This window comes from Oryctolagus cuniculus, chromosome X (assembly GCF_051225735.1).
Source record: "Oryctolagus cuniculus isolate XC-2025 breed Fujian yellow rabbit chromosome X, ASM5122573v1, whole genome shotgun sequence".
Classification (NCBI taxonomy): Eukaryota; Metazoa; Chordata; class Mammalia; order Lagomorpha; family Leporidae; genus Oryctolagus; species Oryctolagus cuniculus.
The window spans coordinates 39,719,511-39,747,405 of record NC_142888.1 but is presented as its reverse complement, the minus strand read 5'-3'; the positions used below and the strand labels follow the sequence as shown (position 1 = coordinate 39,747,405).

Sequence of the window (27,895 nt, the reverse complement as noted above, 5' to 3'; positions counted from 1 at the left end):
TCTTTGATTGTTGGTGTAACTGCCTGTAGTATTAATTCTCTGATTGATCTTAGGAATGCTATCTATTTTTAGTTTTTGCAGTATTTCTCTTGTGTAAATGGAAGAAATAACTTCCAATTTCCTTACCTGCTTGATCAGAAACTGGAATATACTTAACATTTTTTGGCCTACACCTTCAGTTTTTTTTTTATTTTCACATCAACGAATGAATGAATCAATTGGAGAGAGAGACAACATTTCCATCTATTGATTGACTTCCCAAATGTTCACAACAGCTAGGGGAATGGGCTAGGCCAAAGCTGGAAGCTGATAACTCAATCCAAGTGTCCCACATGGCTAGCATGGAACAAATCATTTGTGCTGTCATCTCTTGCCTCCCAGGGTGTATCGCAAAAAGAAGCTGGAATTGGGATCAGAACCAGGATTCAAATCCAGACACTCTGATATTGTATATGAACATACCATATGATGTCTTAACTACCAAGCCAAAAGCCCACCATTGTCTTTATTTCTGAATAGTTTTCTTTTGTTATACTCATGATTTTTTTTCTAACCTGAATATCAATAATCTTTTTAATGTAGTAATATTAACATCTTATGTCATCTTGATTTCATTTTGTGTTTTCTTCTCTGAAATGTGTTCACCTGTTCTTCACTGTCCATTTTTTATTTATTTTGGCATCAAAGATTTCTGCTTCTAACTCTCCTTACCTCCACTAAGAAATCATGGAGCAATCATTGGCTGTCAGTATACTCCCTACTCTGTGTCAAAGCATTTCAGGAATGCTCCACAATTTGTGATTTAGTATGGTAGTGTCTTTGTTTCACTGAAGTTGTAATTTTTGTATTTATCAATCTATCTCTTTAGGGTTATTCAGATAATATGTATATTATATATATACTATATATATTCAGATATATATTCTAATTATCTGAGAGATAATATATAATATATTATATATATATTCAGATATATATATATATATTCTAATTATCTGAGAGAGAGAGAAAGAGAGATTAATGGTAAGGTATTAGCTCACATGATTATGGAGGAGGGTAATTACCAAGATGTGCAGAGTGAGTAAAAAAGCAACAGGTATAGAAAAACTTATAATGCAGTTCTTGTCTGAAGACTGACAATGTTGAAATGACAAAGAAATCAATGTTTTAGTTAAGAGTTAAAACACAGGGAAAAGCCAATGTCTCAATTAGAAGACAGTTGAATACGAGAATTATTACTTACTTGGGGAGGGTTCAGTCTTTTTGTTCTATTTAGGCCTCCAGTGGATTATATGTGGTCCACCCACAGTAGGGAGGGCAATCCACTCAGACTACTGATTTAAATATTAATCACATCCAAAAACACCCTTAAAAAGCATGCAACATAATGTTTCATACAGCATAATTTTTCATAATGTCTGAAACATTTGGACATTCCATGGCCATGTCAAATTGAAACATAAAGAAAATCAGTCATCACAAGTCTACCACTTGTCTATTTGACAGCCATACATCTATCCTTAAAACATATTTAATTTTTAGATAAAGATAATAAATGATCACAATTCCATCAAATATGATACATCTATATGGTCTATAACTGAAAATGCACTAATTGTTTCCTTTGAAAAAGAGGTAAAATCCTTAGGGATGTATATTTAATATTGTGATCTAAAACCAGTACATTTTGTGTTATGTAATAAAGGAGCAAGATATGGCAGAAAGATATTATACATATATGTTCATAAAAATAAGGAGAAATAATTTGATTATTAAAGCCTTTGTTTCTGTAATTGACCATGTCTTGTAGTCTGCATTTAAAACTATATTTTTGGACTAGTACACGTTTCCTTTGTCTTCAGCAAGCAATATATCTATTTTTAGGTGTTTACCTCGTGGGGTGAGACAAGCCTTCCTTTCGAAAGGGCCTAGGCCATTAGTAGTCCTGTCTGGATTGGGCTTTTATAGCTTTACACTGCTTTCTTAACAAGGCACAATTTCTTAATGGGTTTCCTGTATTGTTGACATAACCTTTACATACGTTGTGGAATAGTCATCCAGTTTCCCCTGAGCATTCAGAATCACTGAACCAACTAATGCAGTACCTCCATTATTTATGGTATTTTCTGGTGGAAACAGTTCTCTCCTTGGAAACAAGACCTCTGGGCTAGTAGAGTACAGCTGTGAGAACAGGAAGCAAAAATTTTACTGGTGGGTCATTACAGGCAATAATGGATGAGGTCACTCCCATTTCCACCATTTGATTCCTGTAATTATGATTTCTGACTATCATAGGAGCAATTCCATATAGTTCCCACAATTTCAGAAAATATATAATGTTCTGGAGTACCTTGCCTCAGTCCTGCAAAATATTCCCAATTATCTGATAACTGAGTCTTCAAAAAGACATTCCAATGTTAGTAAAGGCAGCTGTTTTAGTATGATGGAGAACATATTAAGATCAGTGAACTTCAAGAGTATGGACCAGTTATGTCATTTTATTTGATGTGAAGTAAGTTGATTCATAGAAGAAATGGCCTATAGAATGTTATGACAGTGGAAAAACTTATCATAATGGGAAAAACATGTTTATATCTCACATGAATTCTTGCCAAAAGGTGATCTCAGCAGAGGAAGATTTTAAATAATCAAATGGATGATATCTACCTATTTATCCATCTTTTCATTATTTTTCTTTCTGGTGATTTTCTTTTCTTGGGGGATTTTGGAGAAGGAAAGTGTGTAGTAAAAATGGATTTTCTCTTCCATCTGTATCGTAGAAGAAGTTTTAAGAGGTGTGCTTTTTGATCTCTCACCATGTATCTTGATTAGGTTTTATGGTACTTAATAGTTATCTAATCATATCCTAAAGTGCCTAATGTACTTATGTGGAAAAAATAGATTATTAATCTTGTATCTCCTCTAATCCTAGAAATATCTCTTGTGATTCTTGATTATGACTGATTTTTGTTCTGAAACAGGAATGATTTTTTTAAAGATTCAATTTATGTATTCATTTAAAAATCAGAGTTATAGAGAGTGAGCTACAGATCCAGAGAACTTTTATCTATTTCATTGCTCCCCAAATGGCCATAACAGGAGGAGCTGGGCCAAGAAAGCCAGGAGCCAGGGGATTCATACAGATATCTCACATGAATACAGGGTCCCAAAGATTTGGGCTTTTTTCTGCTGCTTTCCCAAGTATGTTATCAGGGGTCTGGATTGGAAGTGGAGCAGCCGGGACTTGAACCAGCAAGCACATGGGATGCTAGCACTACATGCAGCTGCCTAACCCGTTACACCTGATGCTTAATAGGTTATGATATCATGCTGCAACTAATAGGACAAACAATAGAGGTAAATTAAAAAACTCTTATGGCTATTAAAAGGATAATGATCATTACTTATGGTCGAGTGATCTTTTTCTATGGTTTATCTATAAATTTTCATTGACAAAAAGATATTGTCACTGAGAAATTCTGCCAGTTAGTTCTGGAACATACCATAAAAATGTGCTTATGAATGAGGAAGATGAGTTCAAAGAAAACTAAATTGAAATATGGACTTGACTTTTTTAATATATTCTGACAGTAATTACCAAAATGTTATTCCACACTCCATTTTAGTTAACAGGAAAGTTATTTGTTTTGCTTTATTGTCTCAATATGAACTAATGAGTCAGGGTTATGGAACTCATATCTGTATGAGCCAACTTCTCTGTGATTATAGTCTGTACCTCTAGTCTGAGCAAGTTAACTTAGGAGTAGTTAATGTCTTTTGATTGTGTGCCAATGAAGAATAGTAGTTTTTCAGCAGTAGAGCAAGAACTCATTCAACAAGTATTCTTTAAGTGCTTGTTATATTTATAATTTATTCAACAATAATTTTGAACCCTGTCTAAAGCACTATATTAGCTGAGGAAAATACAAAGATAAATATAGTATAATCTTACCTGTCAACTAACAATCTACACTTATAGAGGGTGGCCACATTTACTTCGGGAAATAATGAAGAATGATGCCAAGGTTAAACTTGGAGTATTAAGAAGAGTTTTGTTAAGATGCTGAAGCATGAACCGATTTGTAAAGAACTAGCACTCTATTTTTTATTGATCTTCATACTCAAATTGTGTAGAAGAAGCAAAGATCCAACTATAGCCCTTGAGAAGATTTAATATTAACTTCAATGGTAAATCTGCATTTACTCATAGAAAGAAGTTTGGTGCTGTACTTGGAAATGTGAAAGAAAAATAATAACACAGTAGGAAAACATCATTCTTGCTTTTTCCTTAAGACTTTGAAGCTCAGTTTCAAGCAATTATAATAAATGTTGAACAATATTTGTTGTTTATCCTTTCATGCCAGATATTAATTAGGTAAGGTTGAAATTTTGCTTTCTGTAACATATCCAACTGTCAAAAATCTCCTAACAGATAAGAAATTTGTTTCAGCAGAATGAGAAAATCAAACTGGAGATGTTAGCTGCTGTATTTCAGCCTCAAACACTTACTCATTTAACTCTCAAAGCCTAGTTAAAAGATAGGTTTTATTGATATTTTATTAATTGTTAAACCCAGGCAGTTTCAAGATATCTGTGTTCCTATGTGTGCTAAAAAGGACAGTACGTTCTATTCTACATTTTGCTTGAAGAAAATTCTTGGCAGCATGAGAACTTAGTTTCCTATAAAGAAATTTTTATACAAACAGGATTTCTGTCCTTGACTCATTTGGTGAGCTGTTTCCTTTTTATTCCCACTCCCCTACTGCATGTATTGTCTTTTGTTGCATGATTTTGGCAGACATCCTTTCAAACAGAACAAAAGAGTTTAGTGTAAGTAAATGTTGTCACTCAAAAATCTCTGACTTTTAACCAGTGGTAATATGCTTGTTACAATTAGGACAACTTACTTAAATTTAAAAAAAGATGAAAATTCACACGGACAAATTTAGGTGGGACTTAATCTTTGAGCTCCCTTTGAGACACTGATATAATATGCTATAGCAAATTTCTATCATTCGTTACTTGCTTTCTTTAGGATATGGGCTCAAGTTGCTTGGAAAACGTCTCGAACAGACACTCTAAAAAATCAGTTTCTTGGCCGGCGCCGCGGCTCACTAGGCTAATCCTCCGCCTTGTGGCGCCGGAACACCGGGTTCTAGTCCCTGTTGGGGCGCCGGATTCTGTCCCGGTTGCCCCTCTTCCAGGCCAGCTCTCTGCTGTGGCCAGGGAGTGCAGTGGAGGATGGCCCAGGTGCTTGGGCCCTGCACCCCATGGGAGACCAGGAGAAGCACCTGGCTCCTGGCTTCAGATCAGCACGGTGCGCCGGCCGCAGCGCGCTGGTCGCAGTGGCCATTGGAGGGTGAACCAATGGCAAAGGAAGACCTTTCTCTCTGTCTCTCTCTCACTGTCCACTCTGCCTGTCAAAAAAAAAAAAATCAGTTTGTTTACAACTTGTAGACCTCACTCTTTAACTTAAAACAGTTTTTTTTTTTTTTTTTGCAATTACCAGAAACAAATTCAGGTTAATCTATGTAAAAAAGAGGAAATGGAATAAAAATATTCAGGAATGTATTCTGAAACCATTATGTCCCAAACTGGAGTTTCATAGACTGTTAGGAAGGGACAAAAAACATAGTCTCAGAGATCATTTCAAATAATTCTCAACTGATTGGATCAGCTTTTACCCATGTGTATGTTTTGTCCTAGTTTCTTAGGAAGATCACTTTTCTTTTGATTCTTTGTATGCATATGGTGTTTTGACTATGGCTCTGGCAAAATGTCAGTTTTATATGTTAAAGTTCAGATTACATACTTATACAAAGCTTAAATTTATTCCTTGATCCTTATTGCAAATTCTCATAAGAGAGGATATTGTTTAATTAGATGAATATTTTGGTCCAGTCAGTTACAGCAAATGGGTTGGATGGCACAGTACAAACATGGCTACACAAATATTAACACTTTGAATATAGGAGGAGGGAAATCCCCAGAGAAAATGGTAGCCATTGTGTAAAATGGCATAGAATAACATAAGCTTCAAGACAGTCTACAGGGCATTTATAATCAAAACAGTCTGGTACTGGCACAAAAACAAACAAATGGAGCATAATAGAAACTCCAGAAATGAATCTACTCATCTATAATCAATAAATCTTTGGGAAAAAAAGGTAACATTATTCCCTGGAGGAAGGACAATCTCTCCAACAAATGGCCCTGTGAAAATTGTATCTGGGCCTGCAGAAGTATGAAAGAAGACACCTACTTTATGTAACCTTATACAACAATCAACTTACAATGGATCAAGGATCTAAATCCATGAGCTGATACTGTCAAATTACCAGAGGAAAACATTGGGGAAACTCTGCAAGACACTAGCATAGGTAAATCCTTCTTGAATAAGACACCAGAAGCACAAGCAATAAAAGCAAAAATATGTAAAAGAGGTTACATCTACCTAAGAAGTTTCTGCACTCCAAAGGAAACATTTTACAAAGTGAAGAGACAACTGACAGAATGGGAAAAAATATTTGCAAACTATGCATCTGATAAAGGATTAATATCCAGAACAAATAAGGAGCTCAAGAAAACAACAGGAAAACAAGCAATACAGTTATGAAATTGGCAAAGGACATGAACAGGCATTTTTCAGGGATGAATACAAATTACCAACAGACACATGAAAAAATGCTCAGGATCACTACCCATCAAGGAAATGCAAATCAAAACCACAATGTGGTTTCTCCTCACCTAAGTTAGAATGGCTATCATTCAAAAATCAAGCAGCAACAAATGCTGGTGAGGGTGTGGAGGGAAAGGCACCCTGATACACTGTTGATAATAATTTAAACTAGTACAACCATTGTGGAAAACAATATGGCGATTCTTCAAAAATCTTAAAATAGGTCTACCATATGACCCAACCATCCCAATCTTGGGAATTTCTCTAAAAGAATTGAAATCAGCATAGAAAAAGAGTTATCTGTATGGCCTTATAGCAGCTCAGTTCACAACACCTAAGATATAAAATCAACCCAGATGCCCATCAACTGATGACTGCATTAACAAAATGGATTACTAATCATCCATTGAAAAGAATGAAATCCTGTATCTTGCAACAAAGTGGATGCCACTGGAGACCATTATGCTTAGTGAAATAAGCCTGTCACAAAAAGACAAATATCATATATTTTCCCTGACATGAGGGAATACAAAAGTATTCAAATACAAAAAGTAAGAACGAATCTGACATCTTATAATTTGATTATTGCTTTTAGCCCTTGTTGTATTCCTGTAGAACTTTGATATTTCTACCTTTTACTTGTTGAACATTATTGTTAGTAGTGCATTAAGCCTGTGATTATAAAGCAAATTGAAAGTATGTTATTGCGAAAATTAAAGGAAAAAGGTAGGAGGGTAAATTGAGTGGGGGCAAGTATGGTTATCACCTTAAAATATTATCTATGAAATACATGAATTCTATTCTCTTTAACTTAATAAAAATTGCAAAAAATTAGGTAAGCAACTTTTACTACTTAAATGTAAAGCTGGGAAGCTGATGATTCAGGGATGGATTGATGACTTCCCGCTTGCCCATGCCATAAGGTGCAACATACTTTCTCTTCTCTTAACTTCTTTTGCAGAACAGGAAGACCTGATGAAGCTAGATATAATATCATCATGAGTGGACACTAAGATCCACCACGAGGAAAAATAACAGGAATGTATTGTATTGTCATGGATCTAGTGACATGTCTTGGCACCTGACACCAAAGACTTACAGCTCTTTCATGATTTTGCTATATCTATACCACCTTCCTTGTAGCCCCTTCATAAGCACCAAAACACCTATCTAAGAGTGTTGTAGTCCATAGGAACCAGAAGTCTTCTACCCTCTCATCTGTGTACAGATTAAATATTCTCTTTCTTTCACCCCAAAAAACTTGTCCTCATTATTTTGATTTGGCCCTAGGGAGATGGATAGAGCTATCAGCAATAATTTGATCTTTGGTTAAGGAGATATTTAAAAATATACTCAGTGTACCAATTCACATTACAATTAACTATCACCAGGCTTTTCTTAGTAGAATTGTATCCATCTATGTCTTTCAAATAATTGAAACAGTGGAATTCTGATCTCCCAGGTACTTGATACAGAAATAACTTAAAACATGTAATCCTTAGGTCTCTGTGGCCTTCCCCTTTTCTGCGAAAGCAACTCGGTAAAAACGCTTTAAAATTCTTGCTGGTATTGTGGCATAGCAGGATAAGCCACTGCCTGCAGCTCCAGCATCCCATATGGTGCTAGTTCAAGTCCCAGTTGTTCTACTTCTATCCAACTCCCTGCTAATGGCCTGGGAAGAGCAACAGAAGATGGCCCAACTGTTTGGTCCTCTGTCCCCCATATGGGATACCTGGAAGAAACTCTGGCTCCTGGCTTCAGCTTGTCCCAGCCCTTCTCTCTCTTTTTCTCTCTTTCTCTCTCTCTCTCCCCCTCCCACACTCCATCCCTCTCTCTAACTCAAACTTTCAAGTAAATAAATCTTTTAAAATATTGAAAGAAAAAGACAAATAATTACCAGAGAATAAACAAGCAAAGGCTTTTAACAGCAATTCACAAAAAAGGAAATTAAATAGCTAGTAAACATATGAAAATGCATTCAGGGTAGACATTTTGTACAATAGTAAAGACACTGCTTGGGATACCTACATCCCACATTGGAGTGTCTGGTTTGAGTCCTGGTTCCACTTCTTCCAACCCATTTTCTCACTAGTGCACATACTGGGAGAAGCAGATATGGCTCAAATGGTTGTGTCTCTGCCACCTACCTGAGAATCCAGGACTGAGTTCCAGATTTTTCACTTTGGCCTGTTGCAGACATGAATACTGTGTGGGACTTTGTGGAATGAATCAGCAGATGGATGACATCTCTTTGTCTCTCTGTTTGTCTATATCTTTCAAGTAAAATGAAAATTATTTAACTAATTTTTAAAATGAAAACAGTATTAAAATCACTAGTGACTAGGGAAAATAAAATAGACATCATTAAGTTCACAAAAACTTAGCAAAATTTTTTTTAACTTTTATTTAATGAATATAAATTTCCGAAGTACAGCTTATGGATCACAATGGCTCCCCCCCAACAACTTCCCTCCCACCCGCAACCCTCCCCTTTCCCATTCCCTCTCCCCTTCCATTCACATCAAGATTCATTTTCGACTCTCTTTATATACAGAAGATCAGTTTAGCATACATTAAGTAAAGATTTCAACAGTTTGCACCCACACAGAAACACAAAGTGAAAAATACTGTTTGAGTACTAGTTATAGCATTAAATCTCAATGTACAGCACACTAAGGACAGAGATCCTACATGAGGAGTAAGTGCACAGTGACTCCTGTTGTTGACTTAACAATTTGACACTCTTGTTTATGGCATCAGTAATCACCCTAGGCTCTTGTCATGAGCTGCCAAGGCTATGGAAGCCCCCTGAGTTCACCGACTCTGATCATATTTAGACAAGGCCATGGTCAAAGTGGAAGTTCTCTCCTCTCTTCAGAGAAAGGTACCTCCTTCTTTGATGACCCGTTCTTTCCACTGGGATCTCACTCGCGGAGATCTTTCTTTTAGGTTCCCCCCCGCTCAGAGTGCCTTGGCTTTCCATGCCTGAAATACTCTCATGGGCTTTTCAGCCAGATCCACATGCCTTAAAGGCTGATTCTGAGGCCAGAGTGCTGTTGAGGACATCTGCCATTCTATGGGTCTGCTGTGTATCTCACTTCCCATGTTGGATCGTTCTCTCCTTTTTTTTATTCTATCAGCTAGTATTTGCAGACCCTATTCTTGTTTATGTGATCCCTTTGGTTCTTAGTCCTATCATTATGATCAATTGTGAACAGAAATTGATCACTGGGACTAGTGAGATGGCATTGGTACATGCCACCTTGATGGGATTGAATTGGAATCCCCTGGTATGTTTCTAACTCTACCGTTTGAGGTAAGTCAGCTTGAGCATGTCCCAAATTGCACATCTCTTCCCTCTCTTATTCCCACTCTTACATTTAATAGTGATCACTTTTCAGTTAAGTTTCAGCACTTAAGAATAATTGTGTATTGATTACAGTATTCAACCAAAAGTATTAAGTAGAACAAACAAACAAAAAATACTAAGAGGGATAACATATTAACCTGATCATCAACAGTCAGGGCAAGGGCTGATCAAGTCACCGTTTCTCATAGTGTTCATTTCACTTTAACAGGTTTCCTTTTTGGTGCTCAGTTAGTTGTCACCTATCAGGGAGAACAATGTGGTATTTGTCCCTTTGGGATTGGCTTATTTCACTCAGCATAATGTTTTCCAAATTCCTAACAGGATCACTTTTCAGTTAAAATTTAAACTTAGCAAATATTATCATTTTTTTCTAAAGACTTATTTACTTGTTTGAGTTACAGGGAGTGAGAAGGAGAGGCAGAGAGAAAGAAAGGTCTTCCATCTACTGGTTCACTCCCCAACTGGCTGCAATGGCTGGAGCAGTACCGATCTGAAAGCAGGAACACCACGTGGGTTCAGAGGCCCAAGAAATTGGGCCATTTTTTTTTAAGATTTACATTACTTATTTATTATTTTTAACTTTTATTTAATAAATATAAATTTTGAAAGTACAACTTTTTAATTATAGCAGCTTTTCCCCCCATAACCAACCTCCCACTTGAAATCATCTCCCACTCCCTCTCCCATCCCATTCTTCATCAAGATTCATTTTCAATTATCTTTATATACAGAAGATAAACAGTATATACTAAGTAAAGATTTCAACAGTTTGTACCCATACAAATACACGAAGTATAAAGTACTGTTTGAGTACTAGATTTACCATTAATTTGCATAGTACAACACGTTAAGGACAGAGATACTACATGGGGAGTCAGAGCACATTGACTCCTGTAGTTGACTTAGCAATAAACACTCTTATTTATGACATCAGTAATCACCTGAGGCTCTTTTCATGAGCTGCCAAGGCTATGGAAGTCCCTTGAGTTCAGCAACTCCGACCTTATTTAGACAAGGCCGTAATCAAAGACTTTGGTGATCTTTTTTTTTTAACTTTTATTTAATAAATATAAATTTCAAAAGTACAACTTTTGGATTATAGCGGCTTTTTCCCCCATAACCTCCCTCCCACCTGCAACCTTCCCATCTCCCGCTCCGTCTCCCATCCCATTAACATCAATATTCATTTTCTGACCTAAATGAAAGATCTCAGCGAGTGAGATCCCAGTGGAAAGAACAGGTCATCAAAGAAGGAGGTACCTTTCTCTGAAGGGAGGAGAGAACTTCCACTCTTACTACAACCTTGTCTGAATATGATCAGAGTCGGTGAACTCAAAATGCTTCCATAGCCTTGGTAACTCATGACTAGAGCCTAGGGTGATTACTGATGCCATAAACAAGAGTGTCAAATTGTTAAGTCAACAACAGGAGTCACTGTGTGCTTACTCCTCATGTGGGATCTCTATCCTTAATGTGTTGTACAATGTGAAGTAATGCTATACCTAGTACTGAAACAGTATTTTACACTTTGTGTTTCTGTGTGGGTGCAAACTGCTGAAATCTTTACTTAATATATGCTAAACTGATCTTCTGTATATAAAGAGACTTGAAAATGATTCTTGATGTGAATGGAAGGGGAGAGGGAGCGGGAAAGGAGAGGGTTGCGGGTGGGAGGGAAGTTGTGAGGGGGAAGCCATTGTAATCCATAAGCTGTACTTTGGAAATTTATATTCATTAAATAAAAATTAAAAAAAGAGAGAATATTTGAATAGTCACTCCAAATGATTAACTTTACTTTGACATGAATTTATTCTGCAGTATTCAATGGCAATAAAAACAAATTGTTTCTATAGAAAAAAAGATTCATTTTAAATTATTTTTAGTATATATTAAGTAAAGATCTCAACAGTTTGCCCCCACACAGAAACACAAAGTATAAAGTATAAACACCTATGAATAATTGTGTGTTAATTAAAGAGTTCAAACAATGGTATTAATTAGAACAAAAAATACTAAAAGGGATAAAGTAGTAAGCTGTTTCTCAACAGTCAGAACAAGGGCTGATCAAGTCCTTGTTTCTCATAGTGTCCATTTCACTTCAACAGGTTTCCTTTTAGGTGCTCGGTTATTTGTCACAGATCAGGGAGAACATATGATATTTGTCCGTTTGGGCATGGCTTAATTCACTCAGCATGATGCTTTCCAAATTCTTGCATTTTGTTGCAAATGACAGGATTTCATTTTTTACTTCTGTATAGTATTCTATAGAGTACATATCCCATAATTTCTTTATCCAGTCTATTGTTGATAGGCATTTAGATTGAATCAATGTCTTGGCTATTGTGAATTGAACTGCAATAAACATTAAGCAGCAGACAGCTCCTTTGTTTGCCAATTTAAATTCCTTTGGGTAAATTCCAAGGAGTGGGATGGCTAGGTTGTATGGTTGGGTTATATTCAGGTTTCTAAGGAATCTCAAAACTGACTTCCAGAGTGGCTTTACCAGTTTGCTTTCCCACCAAAAGTGGGTTAGTGTCCCTTTTTCCCCACATCCTCACCAGCATCTGTTGTTGGTAGATTTCTGTATGTGAGCCATTCTCACTGGGGTGAGGTGAAACCTGCACCCTTCATGTCTCTGGCCCTTTCTGTGCCCACCCACAGCCTAAGTGTGACAGATTAATTAGCTTTGGCCCTCCAACCTGTGGGAGCAGGGCAGGGTGCTTCTGCTGAGCGCCTCAGCGGCCCAGCTTCCACCCTAGGCCATTTGCATTTCCCTGATGACTAATGATCCTGAGCATTTTTTCATGTGTCTGTTGGCCATTTGGATTTCCTCTTTTGAAAAATGTCTATTGAGGTCCTTGGCCCATCTCTTAAATGGGTTGTTTGTTTTGTTGTTGTGGAGTTTCTTGATCTCTTTGTAAATTCTGGTTATGAATTCTTTTTCAGTTTTGTAGTTTGCAAATTTTTTTTTCCCATTCTGTTGGTTGCCTCTTCACTTTCCTGACTGTTTCTTTTGCCGTACAGAAACTTCTCAATTGGATGTAATTCCAATTGTTAATTATGGCTTTGACTGCCTGTGCTTCCAGGGTCTTTTCCAAGAAGTCTTTGCCTGTGCCTATTTCTTTTTTTTTTTTTTTTCCAAAAAATCAGCTCTTCGTTTGGCTGATTTTTTGTAATGCTTTCTTGGATTCAATACTGTTGATTTCTTCTCTAATTTTAATTATTTCTCTTCACCTACTAGAATTGGGTCTGGTTTGCTGCAGTTTTTCTAGATCCTTGAGATGCATTGAAAGCTCATTTATTTGGTGCCTTTCCATTTTCTTGAAGTTAGGCACCTATTGACATAAACTTTCCTCTTAACACTGCTTTTCCTGTATCCCATAAGTTTTGATATGTTGTATTGTTATCCTCATTTACTTCCAGAAAATTTTTGATTTCTCTTTTGATTTCTTCTATGACCCACTGTTCATTCAGGAGCATGTTGTTCAGTCTTCATGTGTTTGCATATGCTCTAGGGATTCCTGGGTTGCTAATTTCCAGCTTCATTCCACTGTGGTCTGAGAAGCTGCATGGTATGATTTCAATTCTTTTGAACTTGCTGAGACTTGTTTTATGGCCTAGTATGTGGTCAATCCTAGAGAAGGTTCCATGTACTGCTGAGAAGAATGTAAATTCTTTAAGTGTAGGATGAAAAGTTCTGTAGATATCTGTTAGATCCATTTGGGCTATAGTCTCGATTAAATCTGCTGTTTCCTTGGTGATCTTCTGTCTGGTTGATCTGTCTATTTCTGAAAGTGGAGTATTGAAGAACCCCAATACTATTGTATTGGAGTCTAAGTCTCCCTTTAAGTTCTTTAACATATCTTTTAAATAAACCATTGACACATAATTAGGTGCATATGCGTTTATAATAGTTACATCTTCCTGTTGAATTGCTCCCTTAATCATTGTATATTGCCCCTCTTCGTCTTAACAGTTTTCGTGTTAAAGTTTATTTTGTCTGATATTAAGATGGCTATGCCAGCTCTTTTTTGGTTTATGTTGGCATGGAATATCTTTTTCCAATCGTTCACTTTCAGTCTGCATGCATCTTTGTTGGAAAGGTGTGTTTCTTGTAAGCAGCAAATAGCTGTTTTTTTTTAATGCATTCAGCCAGTCTGTGTCTTTTAACTGGAGAACTGATGCCATTTACATTCAATGTGCCTATTGATAAGTAGTAACTTTGCCCTGCCATTTTCCCAAAGATATTCCTAATATATGCTTTGAACTTCCTGTGACCTTTTACTAGGGGATTTTCTTGCTTTACCTTCTTTCATATTGATGGCTGTGTTTCTGTGTGTAACACATCTTTAAGCATCTTTTGCAGGGCTGGATGAGTGGTGACAAATTCTTTCAATTTCTGTTTGCTCTGAAAGGTCTTTATTTCACCTTCATTCAAAAATGAGAGCTTTGTAGGATATAATATTCTGGGCTGGCAGTGTTATTCTCTTAGTACCTGGGCTATATCTTGCCATTCCCTCCTAGCCTGTAGGGTTTCTGATGAGAAGTCAGCTGTGAGTCTAATTGGAGATCCTCTGAGAGTAATCTGACATTTCTCTCTTGCACCTTTTAGAATCTTTTCTTTATGTTTCACTGTGGAGAGTTTAATTACAACGTGTCGTGGTGAGGATCTCTTTTGGTCGTGTTTATTAGGGGTTCTGTGAGCTTCCTGTACTAGGATGTCTCTGTCCTTCTCCAAACCTGGGAAATTTTCTGCTAATATCTCACTAAAAAGGCCTTCTAATCCTTTCTCCCTCTCCATGCCTTCAGGAACTCCTAGAACCCGAATGTTGGGTTTTTTAATAGCATCCTGAAGATTACTGACAATATGTTTTAGATTTCTAATTTCCTCTTCTTTTCTTTGGTCTGACTGTATCCTTTCCTGTTCTCTGTCTTCTAAGTCTGATATTCTCTCTTCTGCTTCACCCATTCTGTTTGTAAGACTCTCTATTGTGTTTTTCATTTGATCTATTGAATTCTTCACTTCATTATGATTTCTCGTCACTATCGCAGTTTCCTGTTGTACTAATTGTTTCATTTCATTTTGATTCCTCCTTAATATTTCATTTTCACGAGAGAGATTTTCTATCTTGTCCATTAAGGCTTTATGTAGTTCAAGAATTTGTTTTTGAGAACTTCTTAATGTTCTTATCAATTTTTTGAGATCAGCTTCTTGAATTTCTTCTATCTCATCATCTTCATAATCTTGAATTGGGGTGTCTTTTTCATTTGGGGGCGTCATGGTGACTTCCTTGTTTTTATTACCTCGGTTTTTGCGTTTGTTATTTGGCATATTGGAGATATTTGGTTTCTTCACTGTGGTGCTTTTTCTTGTTATACTATGACTCTAGATTAAGTGGACTGTCTGTTTTTGATGGAGCCTTAGGGCTTGAGATGGGTGTAGCCTGAGAGCTCTGTTAGGTGTGCCAAATGTGACACTCCCAGGTTAGGCGTGGTAGACCTCTCTCTCTCTCATTCTTTCTTTTTTTGATTCAAAAGGGAAGTAATTCCGCACAGCTGAACGAAGTTGGAGGTAGTTAACAGGCAAATGATATACCCACAGGAGCCAGAGATCGGAAGCTCTTTCCCAAGGACCACACAGGGAATCTGATCTGCCATCAGAGTGGGCTCAAATTCTCCTTCAGCCTCCCATTGGGTTGCCAAAGTTACGGAATTGTAGCGTCTCTGGAGAGTACTCAGGTGAATTCCGTGAGTTCTCTCCCCCACCGTCTCTTTTTTCACAGTCTCAGTTCAGTAGCACCACAAATTTATTAGGTCCTAATCTTCTGTTAATTCACCCCTCCCAGAGTCAGGTTTTTCTGCTAGGCTCAGGGCCAGTGCAGACCTGAGGTTGCTCTGCTTATGACGTATGTCCAAGATGGCGCCTGTTCTTTGTCTTGCTCGCCCTTGAGAGGTGAGCCAAGAGAAAGAAACCCGTGGATGATCTCTTTTGGTCATGTTTATTGGGGGTTCTATGTGCTTCCTTTACTTGGATATCTCTTTGCTTTTCCAAACCTGGGAAGTTTTCTGCTAGTATCTCACTAAAAAGGCTTTCTAATCCTTTCTTTCTCTCCATGCCTTCAGGAACTCCTAGAGCCTGAATGTTGGGTTTTCCAATAGGATCCTGTAGATTCCCAACAATATTTTTTAGATTTCTAATTTCCTCTTCTTTGGTTTGTTTTGACTGTATACTTTCCTGTGCTCTGTCTTCTAAGTCCGATATTCTCTCTTCTGTCTCACTGATTCTGTTTTTAAGGTTCTCAAATGTGTTTTTCATTTGTTCTATTAAATTCTTCATTCTGATTTCTCTTCAATATCTCATTTTCATGTTCTACTAAATTCCTCATTTCATTTTGATTCCTCCTTAAGATTTCATTTTCATGAGAGAGATTTTCTGTCCTGTCCTGTATGGATTTCTATAGTTCATGCATTTGTTTTTGATAATTTCTAAATGTTCTTATCATAAATGTTTTAAATCTGTATCTTGCATTCCTTCTATCTCATTACCTTCATAATCTTGTATTGGAGTGTTATGTTCATTTGGGAGCATCATGATGTTTTCCTTGTTCTTGTTTCCTTGGTTTTTGCGTTTGTTTTTTGGCATCATGGAGATATTCTTTGGTTTCTTCTTTTTTTTTCTAGCTTTGGTGGCTTTTCTCATTATACTATGGCTCTACATTAAATGGACTGTCTGCTTTTGGTGCATCTCTAGTGGCTTGTGGTGGGTGTGGCCAGAGAGCTCTGTTCAGTATTTCAGGGTTTAGGGTGTGCCAAAAGTGACACACCCAGGTTTGGCATGGTAAATCAAACCCTCTCTCTCTCTCTCTTTCTCTTTCTCTCTCTTTTTTATTCAGAAGGGAAGTATTTCCACTCAGCTGAGCTCTTCTCTTTTATGGCAATCAGTGCCTGGGTGCTAGCCCCAGTGGGTATAGTATTTGCTCTGTCCCAAGGACCACTCAAAGGATCGGTCAAGTCCTCAGTATAAGCTCAGATTCCCCTGCAATCTCTCTCACCGGGTTGCCAAGGTTGCCGAGTTTGTGGAGTCTCTCACTGAGACTACTCACGTCTCAGCCACAGTGTGAGTTCTCCCACACACCCACAGTTTTTTTTTTTTCACAGTCCTGGTTCATAAGCTCCACACATTCACTAGGTCTTAATCTCCAGTAATTGCTCCCCACCAGAGTCAGGTTTTTCCACTTGGCTGAGAGCAGGGGCAGCCTTTAGCTGGCACAGCTGTTATGTATGTCCAAAATGGCCCCTGCTCTATTGTCTTCCCCACCTTTGTAAGGAGAGTGGAGAGAGAGAATCATGTCCATAACAGTCCCTTTTATATTTTTTTCTCTCCTATAGTTAGGCTGGGGCTTCAAATCTCGTTCCTTCTAGGCTTTTCCTGCCACTTTTCTGCCAGTGTCTTGGGCTACTGTGTTTTCACCTCGCCTGCCTTTCCTGCACTGATGCTTAGACTCAGCAGCTGGGGTCCCGAGCCGTGGGCGTCCATGCCCTCCCCATAGGTCCACCATGTCCCACTAATTCTGGAAGAGTTTCCTCTGCAGTTTTTTCCCTAACTCTTCCCTGAGACTACAGTATCTCCACTTTTATTAAACTATCTTTCCCTGGACTATCAGTGAGCTCTCTCCCTATTCCACCATCTTGGAGCCCTTCCCCGACTTGGGCCATGTTATACTGCTTTCCCATGCCATAACAGAAAGCTGGATCAGAAGTGGAGAAGCCAGGACTTCAACTGGCACCCATATGGGATGCCAGCCCCCCTACCAATGTTTTGTAAATCCTATCCAAGAAGAATAGAGTACAAGGATGCTCACTGCAGCAGTTTCATAATAATGTAAAAATTAGAAATATCCTAAATATCCACAAAAATTATAATAAAATTGTTATGTATACAATAGAATACTACACAGTAGTTAAATGGAATGGCCTCAATTTATATAACTGTACAGAGATTGCTCTTAAAAACATGTTCATTGAAAAAGAAAGTTAGAAAAGATACTCAGTGTGAAATAAATTGTGTCCATTACAATTGCAAAAGTCTACAGCTTGCTACACAAAGTTTATAGTTATCTATGTACATCAAAGTATAAAAATGGGTAGGAAGGAAACCTGTGAATTTTATTTATTTTTTAAAGATTTATGTATTTATTTGAAAGTCAGAGTTACAAAGAAAGGCAGAGGGAAAGAGAGAGAGAGAGAGTGAGAGAGATCTATCTCCCACTGGTTCACTCTTCAAATGTCTTCAAGGACTGGGGCTGGGCCCAAGCCAAAGCCAGGAGCAAAGAGCATCATCATGGGTGCAGGGGCCCAGTGACTTAGGCCGTATTACACTGCCTCTCCAGGTGAATTAGCAGGGAGCTGGATTGAAAATGGAGCAACCAGGATTCAAACCAGTGTCCATATGGGATGCTGGCATTGTGGGAAGAAGCTTAACTAGCTAAGTTACAGTGCTAGCCCCATATTTATTTATTTTTAAATGTTTTTAAAAACCAGGTTTCATGTATTTAATAGGTACAATTGTAAGAAGATAACCGTATTTCCCTCCCTATCTTTCTCCTTCCCTCTATTACCTCTTCCTTCCTTTCTTAATTTATGTTATTGTTCATTTGGTAAAAACAGAATTTCAATACACTCTATATTCATAGGCTTAATGCAATACCAATCAGAATATACAACCAGTAAAAAGTAGAAAGACTACAGTTCCACATGAATATAAAGAAAAGCTGACAACAAAAATTAAATAACAAAATATCTGTTTCATTCCTATACATTTTCTTTGTATTCTGTGTTAATTATCACATATCAAGCAAAATATATGATATTTGTCTTTTTGGGACTGGCTTTTTTCACTAAGCATAATGATTTCCAGTTGCATTCAGAAAAGACAGGATTTGATTCTTTTTTTATGAGTGAATAGCCTTCCAAAGTGTATATATACCACATTTTCTTTATTTAGTCAGTTATTGATGGATATCTGGGGTGATTCCATTTCTTAGCTATTTTGAGTTGAGCTGCTATAAAAATGGGGGTACAGATAACTCTTTCATGTGCTGATTTCATTTCCTGTAGATAAATTCCCAGGAGTGGGATGGTTGGGTCACATGGTAGGTCTGTTTTAATATTTCTGAGGAATCCCCATTCTGTCTTCCACAATGGTTGTACTAGTTTACATTACCACCAACAGTGGATTAGGTTACCTTTTCCCCCATATCCTTGACAGCATTTATTGTTTGATTTTTTTGGATGATAGATATTCTAACTGGGGTGAGGTGAAACCTCATTGTGGGTCTGATTTGCCTGATGGCTAGTTATCCCGAGCACTTTTGCATGTATCTGTTGGCTATTTATATTTCATCCTTGAATGTTTGTTCATGTCCTTTGTCTATTTCATAACTGAATTGTTTGTTTTCCTATTGTTGAGTTTCTTGAGATCCGTATATGTCCTGGATATTAATCCATGATCAGATGCATAGTTTGAAAATATTTTCTCATGATCTGTTTGTTGCCTCTTTATTTTGTTGAGTGTGTCTTTTGCAGTGCAGAAGCTTGTTAGCTTGATGCAATCTCATTTGTCTTTTTTTGCATTTATTGCATTTATATTATTGTGATTCTGGGTCTTTCCCAATAAATTTATGGCTATGCCAATATCTTGCAGAGTTTCCCTGATGTTTTCCTCTAGTCATTTGATGGCATCAAGTCATAGATTTAGATCCTTGATCCATTGTAAGTTGATTTTTGAATAAGGTATAAGGTAGGGTTCTTATTTCATACTTCTGCACACAGAGATCCCCTTTTCCCATCACCATTTGTTGAACAAATTGTCTTTTCTCCAAGGATCAATTTTATCTCCTTGATCACAGATTAATTGGTTGTAGCTGTGTGGATTAATTTTTGGGTTTTCTATTCTATTCTATTGGTCTACATTTCTATTTTTGTGCTAATATAAGGAAGTTTAATTCTAACTGCCCTGCAGTATGTCTTGAAGATTGGTGTTGTGATGCCTCTGGGTTTGTTTTTGGTTTCTAAGATTGCTTTAGCTATTATGGGTCTCTTGTGTTTCCATACAAATTTTAGCATCATTTTTTTCTAGATCTGAGAAGAATGCCCTTGGTATTTTGATTGGGATAGCATTGAATCTGTAAAGTACTTTTGATAGTATGGGCATTTTGATATTAATTTTTCCACTCCATTTTTTGTTTCTTCTATTCATTTATTATTTTGTAATTTTCATTATAAAGATCTTTTGGCTCCTTTGTTAATTGTATTCCAAGTTATTCAAAATTTATGGTTATTTTGAATGATATTGATGTTATAAATGTTTCTCAGTCATGACATTGTTTGTGTATACAAAAGCTCTTGTTTTTTGTGTTGATTTTATATTCTGAAACTTTTCTAAACTCTTCTGCTTTTGAATAGTCTCTTAGTGGAGTCTTTTAGTTCCCCTATATAAGACCATGTCATCTGCCAACAGGAATAATTTGATTTTGTCCTTCCTAATTTATATATCTTTGATTTATTTTTTAATCACCTAATGGCTCTTGTTAAAACTTCCGGACCTATATTGAAAAACATTGATGATCATGGGCATCCTTTTCTTGTTCTGGATCTTAGTGAAAATCCTTCCATTTTTTCCCCATTAAATATGATGCTGGTTGTGGAGTTGACATATTTTGTTGTGAAATATTCCTTCTATGCTCAATTTGCTTAAGGTTTTAGTCATAAAAGTTGTTGTACTTTATCAAATGCTTTCTCTGCATCTATTGAGATAATCATATGATTTTTGTTTTTCAGTTTGTTAATGTGCTGTTAGTTTTCCACATTTTTTGATTTATTCATGTTGAACTATCCCTGCATTCCAGGGATAAATCCCTCCTTGGTCTTGGTGAATGATGTATCCAATGCATCGTTGGACTCAATTAGCAAATATTTTGTTGAGGATTTTTACATCCATGGTCATCAGGAATATTTATCCTAGTTCTGTTTAGTTGTATCTTTTTCTGGTTTTGGAATTAAGATAATGCTGTCCTCACTAGAAGAGTTTGGGAGGATTCCTCATTTTCAATGGTTTTGAATAGTTTGACAGGAACTGAATTTAGTACTTTAAAGTTTGTTAGAATTCAGCAGTGAAGCCATAAGGTCCTGGGCTTTTCTTTGAGAGAGTTTTTATTACTGATTCAATGTCAGTTTTGGTTATTGGTTGATTGTGGTTTTCTATGTCTTTGTGCTTCAATTTTGGTAAATTGTACGTGTGTATAAATCTGTCCATGTCTTCTAGATGTTCCAATTTGTTGGCATAAAGCTGTTTGTCACAATTCCTCATGATTCTTTTTATTTCTGTGATATCCTTTGTAACATACTCCTTTTAAACTCTGATATTATTTTGTGTCTTCTTTTTTCTTGGTTAGTTGGGCCAATTACATCAATATTGCTTATATTTTCAAAAAAACAAGCTCTTCATGTACATATTTTTGTATTACTTATTTGTTTCAATTTTTAAATTTCTTATCCAATTTTAATTATTTCTTTCCACCTATTAATTTTGGGTTTGGTTTGTTCTTGTTTGTCTTTGAGATGTATTTTTAGATTTTATTTGATGTTTTAATAACTTGATGTAGACACTAATTGCTATAAACTTTCCTCTTAACACTCCTTTTACTGTATCCCAAAAGTTTGATTTGGTGTGTTATTTATTTCTAGGAATTTTTTCATTCCTCTTTTGATTCCTTCTATGATCCATTATTCATTTAAGAGCATGTTATTCAGTCTCCACATGTTTGTATATTTTCTGGAGTTTCTTATGTTGATTTCCAGCTACATTCCACTGTGGTCAGAAAGGAGACATGGTATGATTTCAATTTTTTTGAATTTGCATAGATGTGCTTTATGGTCTAGCACATGGTCAATCATAGAGAAAGTTGCATGAACCAATGAAAAGAATGTGTATTCTGCAGCTATGGGATACAATGTTGAGTAGCTATCAATTAGGTCCACTTGGACCATAGTGTAGATTAACTCCATTGCTTGTTGATTTTTTGTCTAGTTGATACATCCATTGATAAAAGTAGGGTGTTCAAGCCCCTACTATTATTGTATTGGAGCCTATGTCTCCTCTTAGATCCATTAACATTTGTTTTAAACTATTTTGTGCTTTAGCATTGGTCATATATACATTTACTACTGTCACATCTTCCTTTGAGTTGCTCCCTTAATCATTACTTAATTACCTTCTTTGTCTCTTTTTGTACAATAGCCACTTTTACTCATTTCTGACTTCCACTACCATAGAATATCTTTTTCCATCCTTTCATTCTCAGCCTGTGTGTATCTTTATTGGTGAAGTGTGTTTTTTGTAGGCAGCATAGAGATGGGTCTTGCTTTTTAATCTGTTCAGTTAGTATATATGTTTTAATTGGGGAGTTTAGTACATTTACATTCAAGGTTATTATTAATAAGTGATCACTTGATCTTGCTAGTTTACCATAGACACTCCTATTGTTTGTTTTGTATCTCCTTTGTACTATTAGATTTTCTGCCTTCACATTCTTTCATGATGTTGGTTATCATTCTCTGTTTCTGTTTGTAGCACATTTTTAAGTATCTTTCGTGAGGCTGGCCTCATGGTGACATTTTTTAAAGATTTATTTTATTTATTTGAAATTCAGAGTTACACAGAGAGAGGAGAGGCAGAGAGAGAAGTCTTCCATAGGCTGGTTCACTCCCCAATTGGCCGCAAGGGCTGGAGCTGCGGTGACTTAAGCCAGGAGCTTCCTCTGGATCTCCCAGGTGGGTGCAGGGGCCCAAGGACTTGGGCCATCCTCTACTGCTTTCCCAGGCCATAGCAGAGAGCTGGATTGGAAGTGGAGCAACTGGGACCCGAACCAGTTCCCATATGGGATGCCAGCACTGCAGGCGGCAGCTTTACCCACTATGCCACAGCGCCAGCCCCAACAAATTCTTTTAATTTCTGTTTGTTTCACTTTCATTTATAAATTAGAGCTCTCTGGGTAAAGTATTTTGGGCTGAAAGATTTTTTATTACTATCATTTAAGAATTTGGACTATATCACCCCATTCTGTCCTCTCCTGTTTTGATTTCTGATGAGAAATCTGCTGTCAATCTGATTTGAGAGACTTTTAAGGTAATCTGGAATTTCTATCTTGTACTTTTTAAGATCTTTTCTTTGCTTTTTTCACTTTTGAAAGTTTTAATATACTGTATTGTGTAAAGATTTCTGGCTGTGTGTATTTAGGGTCCTATGTGCTTCCTGTACTTGTATATCTTTGTCCAAATTTGAGCAATTTCCTGCTATTATTTCACTGAATAACTTTTCTAATTCATTCTACTTTTCCACCCCTTCAGGAATGCATAGGACATGTATATCTTGTTGTTTGATGGTATTCAATAGATCTTGAACACTGTTTTCTTCTTTTTCTTATTGTTTCTTTTCCCCTTCTCCTTCTCCTCCTCTTCCTACTCCTTCTTCTTTTTCTTCTTCTTTGTCTTCCAAAAGCTTTGTTGTCAAACTTAGATATTCTTTCTTTCTCTCACCAGGTCTGTTGCTCAGGCTTTCCTCTGCATTTTTATTTGACATATTTAATTCTTTTCCAATATTTCAGTTTGATTGTTCTTTAATATTTCTGTTTCCCAGCTGAAATTCTCATCCATGGCTTTCACCAATTTCTTTAACTCCTGTTATTTTTTCTCTGTTTTGAGTAACATTACAATCAGTCTTTGGAATTCCTTCCCAGGAATCTCCTCATTTTCACAGTATAATATTGGAGTATTATTATGTTCCTTTTGGGAGTCATATATTTTTCATTGTTCATATTTTTGTATTTCTATGATTGTTATGCATTTAGAGAAACCATATTTCCTCTGATGTCTTTGGGAATGTGTCCCTAGGCATAGTGAGATTTCTACACCTTCAGTGGATACCCAGAGGTATGTGCTGATTGGGAGCAGGGAGCTCTGGCCTGCATTTATGGGTTGGGTAGAAGTACAGGGAAACACCCAAAATATGTGTGGTAGCTCTGCTCTATAGTCAGTAGGGGAGAGGATATGATCACTCTGGCTGGTGATCTCTGTCAAGGTGAATCTCTCTTTGCCTGCACCTCCCCCAGCTGAATGAATTGTACAAAGATCTATATGCTGCATAGTCTTAGCATGGAGTCCTCCTGGTTTATTGCACAGTCCCAGAATTCCCATGGTCACAGGATGCAGGGTTCCTGCAGTCACAGACACTGGGGGATCCACTATTTTCCCTGGGAGCCAATCCACCCAAAGAACGAGCCTCTCTATCTCTGAGCTGGGCACTGTGGTGAGGATAGGGGAGCAAGGCAATGTGTCCTCCATTCACTGAGTTAAGTGGGAACCCTATCCCCATAACTCCTCTACCTGGACTCAAAGTCAGTGGGGACTACAGGGTTCTCCCTCTGACAAAATCCACCAGAGGCATACAGGCCACAACAGCCTCCAATCACCTTATTCTGGGAAGATGGCACTTTCCCAGCGCTTGGGACAAGGAGTGATGGGCCTTGAGTTCAAAGAGTTAAGTGGGCAATCTTCCTTGCACCAAATTGTCTGCCTACAATCAATGGTAGTTGGACTAATTCTTGTCCTCAAACAATATCACAGTCTGAAGCACAGGATTCTGCAGAATCCTCTCACCTTGCTCTGGGAAGATGGTTTCGTTATTTGTTTGTTTATTTATTTATTTATTTATTTATTCTAAAGTCAGAATTACAGAGAGAGGGGGAGACAGAGAGAGAGTCCTTTCATTCACTGGTTCATTCCCCAAATGGCCACAATATTAGTGTAGGCCATGCTGAAGCCAGGAGCCTTGAACCCCATCGTATTCTCCTATGATCAGGGCAGGGGCCCAGGTACTTGGAGCATCCTCTGCTGTTTTCTTAGGCACAGGCATATTATCAGGGAACTGGATCAGAAATGGAGCTGGGACTTGAACCAGTGCTCATATGGGAAGCCAGTGTCATAGATGGTGGCTTAACCCAGTGTGGCACAACACAGGCACCCAAAAATGTGATTTCTAAATTCAGGTTAATTTTTTTTTCAGGGTGGGAATTGGATGGATGAGGGAAGGGAACCAATGAAGAAGTGACTATTTATTGTCAAAGAGGATTTGTTTTACCTGTGATCTTTTATTTCTTTTGTTCTAAAAAAAATGAAGGAAATGGGGCAAGGGTTAATAATTGTTAGTTCTGAAGAAAAAAACACATGGTGTTTTTGGTTATTTTGTGACCTTCATGAATCTAAATACTTATCTTGATTGAGGCTAAGGTCCTAATTTTCCTTAGCCACCTGGGTTCATTGTCTTGTCAAGGAAGAATGAGGACCACAGACAGAGGGTGGATGCAGAGTGAAGCAAGACTTTATTGAAAGGAGAAGAAATTAACCTGGAAGGGTTTATCTAAGAAAGAAAAGTCATTGAAAGGAAGTGATCAAAGTGTTTATACCCTCTGAAAAGTTTGTAAAGGGTTTTTTTAAGAAAAATCTTCATTCTTCTGTGAGCTCATCCTGCCTTCGTATCTCCCATTTCCCCAATTTGATCAGTCTTAGGTCCCAGGTGTATTAGCTATGGTTTAACCATGCTAACCTATATTGCTGTTCATAGCCGTGGGATTGTTAGCAGACAATCACAAGGTTTTCTCTAGTTTTCTGTAAATTTGCAGTCTCTAACCTTTTTCTTTTTAAGTTCCCTATTCAGTTTTTGCAAAGCATGTCCTTGTGATGCTTAGTAACAAGAGATAGAGACAGAGGCCACCTTCCTGTTCATCCAGTACCCTGTTATCTGTCAAAGTCTAAGCTAACGGCCAGCGCTGTGGCTCACTAGGCTAATCCTCCACCTGCGGCGCCGGCACCCCGGGTTCTAGTCCCGGTTGGGGTGCCAGATTCTATTCCGGTTGCTCCTCTTTCACTCCAGCTCTCTGCTGTGGCCCAGGAGTGCAGTGGAGGATGGCCCAAAGTCCTTGGACCCTGCACTCGCATGGGAGACCAGGAGGAAGCACCTGACTCCTGCCTTCAGATCAGTGCAGCATGCCGGCCGAAACGCACCGGCCATAGCTGCGACTTGGAGGGTGAACCAACGGAAAAGGAAGACCTTTCTCTCTGTCTCTCTCTCTCTCACTGTCTACTCTGCCTGTCAAAAAATAAAAATAATAAAAAATAAAAAAAAAAGTCTAAGCTAACCTGATTTGCCTTCTCCTACTTGTGTAAATCTATTGTATAGAGTAAAGCGGGGAAGGGACATATTTAAGTACTTATATAAGTTTTATTAAATTGAATTATTCAGTTTTATAGAAAATAGACCACATAAACCAGTTCTTGGAGCATAAAGCATTGGAAGACTTAAATACGTTTTAAGAATTTAGAGTTCTGTTTTCTTCTGATTCTTCCTGACCTTAATTTTCACTCCACCAAATAGGAACTCACTAACATGAAACAGACATGTTTTAATGAAAATCTTAATACATTAATTAATAAAAAGAATCACAAATACCCATTTAATTTAATAAAAACTGTACTGATTTCCCAATTCTTGGTTTTAAATTTGTTTCAATTAGGTTACCTATGTTGCACTTAAAATTAAAATAGTATATAAGTTACTTGCTTTGTATTATTTGGCTTATTACCTATGAAAGAGATAAGAATTTTGTTGTTAAACTTTTTTTTCATACTGAATCATAATGGAAATGAATTTTTTATTATGGATCATGAAGAAAAATATTTTTTAACTTTTATTTAGTAAATATAAATATAAATTTCCAAAGTACAGTTTATGGATTACAATGGCTCCCCCCCCCATAATTTCCCTCCCACTCACTCCCCTCCCATCTCCCGCTCCCTCTCCCATTCCATTCACATCAAGATTCAATTTCAATTATCTTTATATACAGAAAGAAGATCGATTTAGTATATATTAAGTAAAGATTTCAACAGTTTGCACCCACACAGAAACACAAAGTGTAAAATACTGTTTCAGTACTAGGTATAGCATTACTTCACATTGGACAACACATTAAGGATAGATCCCACATGAGCAGTAAGTACACAGTGACTCCTGTTGTTGACTTAACAATTTGACACTCTTGTTTATGGTGTCAGTAATCTCCCTAGGCTCTAGTCATGAGTTGCCAAGGCCATGGAAGCCTTTTGAGTTTGCTGACTTCGATCTTATTCCGACAAGGTCATAGTCAAAGTGGAAGTTCTCTCCTCCCTTCAGAGAAAGGTACCTCCTTCTTTGGTGGCTCCATTCTTTCCACTGGGATCTCACTCACAGAGATCTTTCATTTAGGTCTTCTTCTTTTTTTGCCAGAGTGTCTTGGCTTTCCATGCCTAAAATACTCTCATGGGCTCTTCAGCCATATCCAACTGCCTTAAGGGCTGATTCTGAGGCCAGAGTGCTATTTAGGACATCTGCCATTCTATGAGTCTGCTGTGTATCCTGCTTCCCATGTTGGATTGTTCTCTCCATTTTTGATTCTATCAGCTAGTATTAGCAGACACTAGTCTTGTTTGTGTGATCCCTTTGACTCCAGACCTATCATTGTGATCAATTGTGAACTGAAATTGATCACTTGGACTAGTGCAATGGCATTGGTACATGCCACCTTGATGGGATTGTATTGGAATCCCCTGGGTAGTAAACCCGGGGGTGGAAGACTATATCTCTCCCTATTATCTATCTATCTATCTATCTCTGAAGTGGTTCAGAGAATACCTTGTGCCCATTTTAACTACTGGACTTCAGTTCCTTAACTGTTTCAAGAAAACCCAGGAAT

General features: G+C 37.3%; 1 long non-coding RNA gene across 3 annotated transcripts in view; it reads left to right on the top strand.

Annotated features, from left to right (window-relative positions):
* LOC149119615 (uncharacterized) overlaps positions 1–27,895 on the top strand; it is a 76,788-nt gene that overhangs the window by 4,211 nt on the left and 44,682 nt on the right. The window contains exon 1 of one of the 3 annotated variants that reach the window (XR_016227710.1): positions 15,638–15,788. The exons of 1 other annotated variant lie outside the window; for it this stretch is intronic. This is a non-coding gene — a long non-coding RNA (uncharacterized LOC149119615). Of the gene's footprint in view, positions 1–15,637; positions 15,789–15,890; positions 16,003–27,895 lie in introns of those variants that run through there. One more of the 3 variants, XR_016227709.1, reaches the window with a different exon arrangement.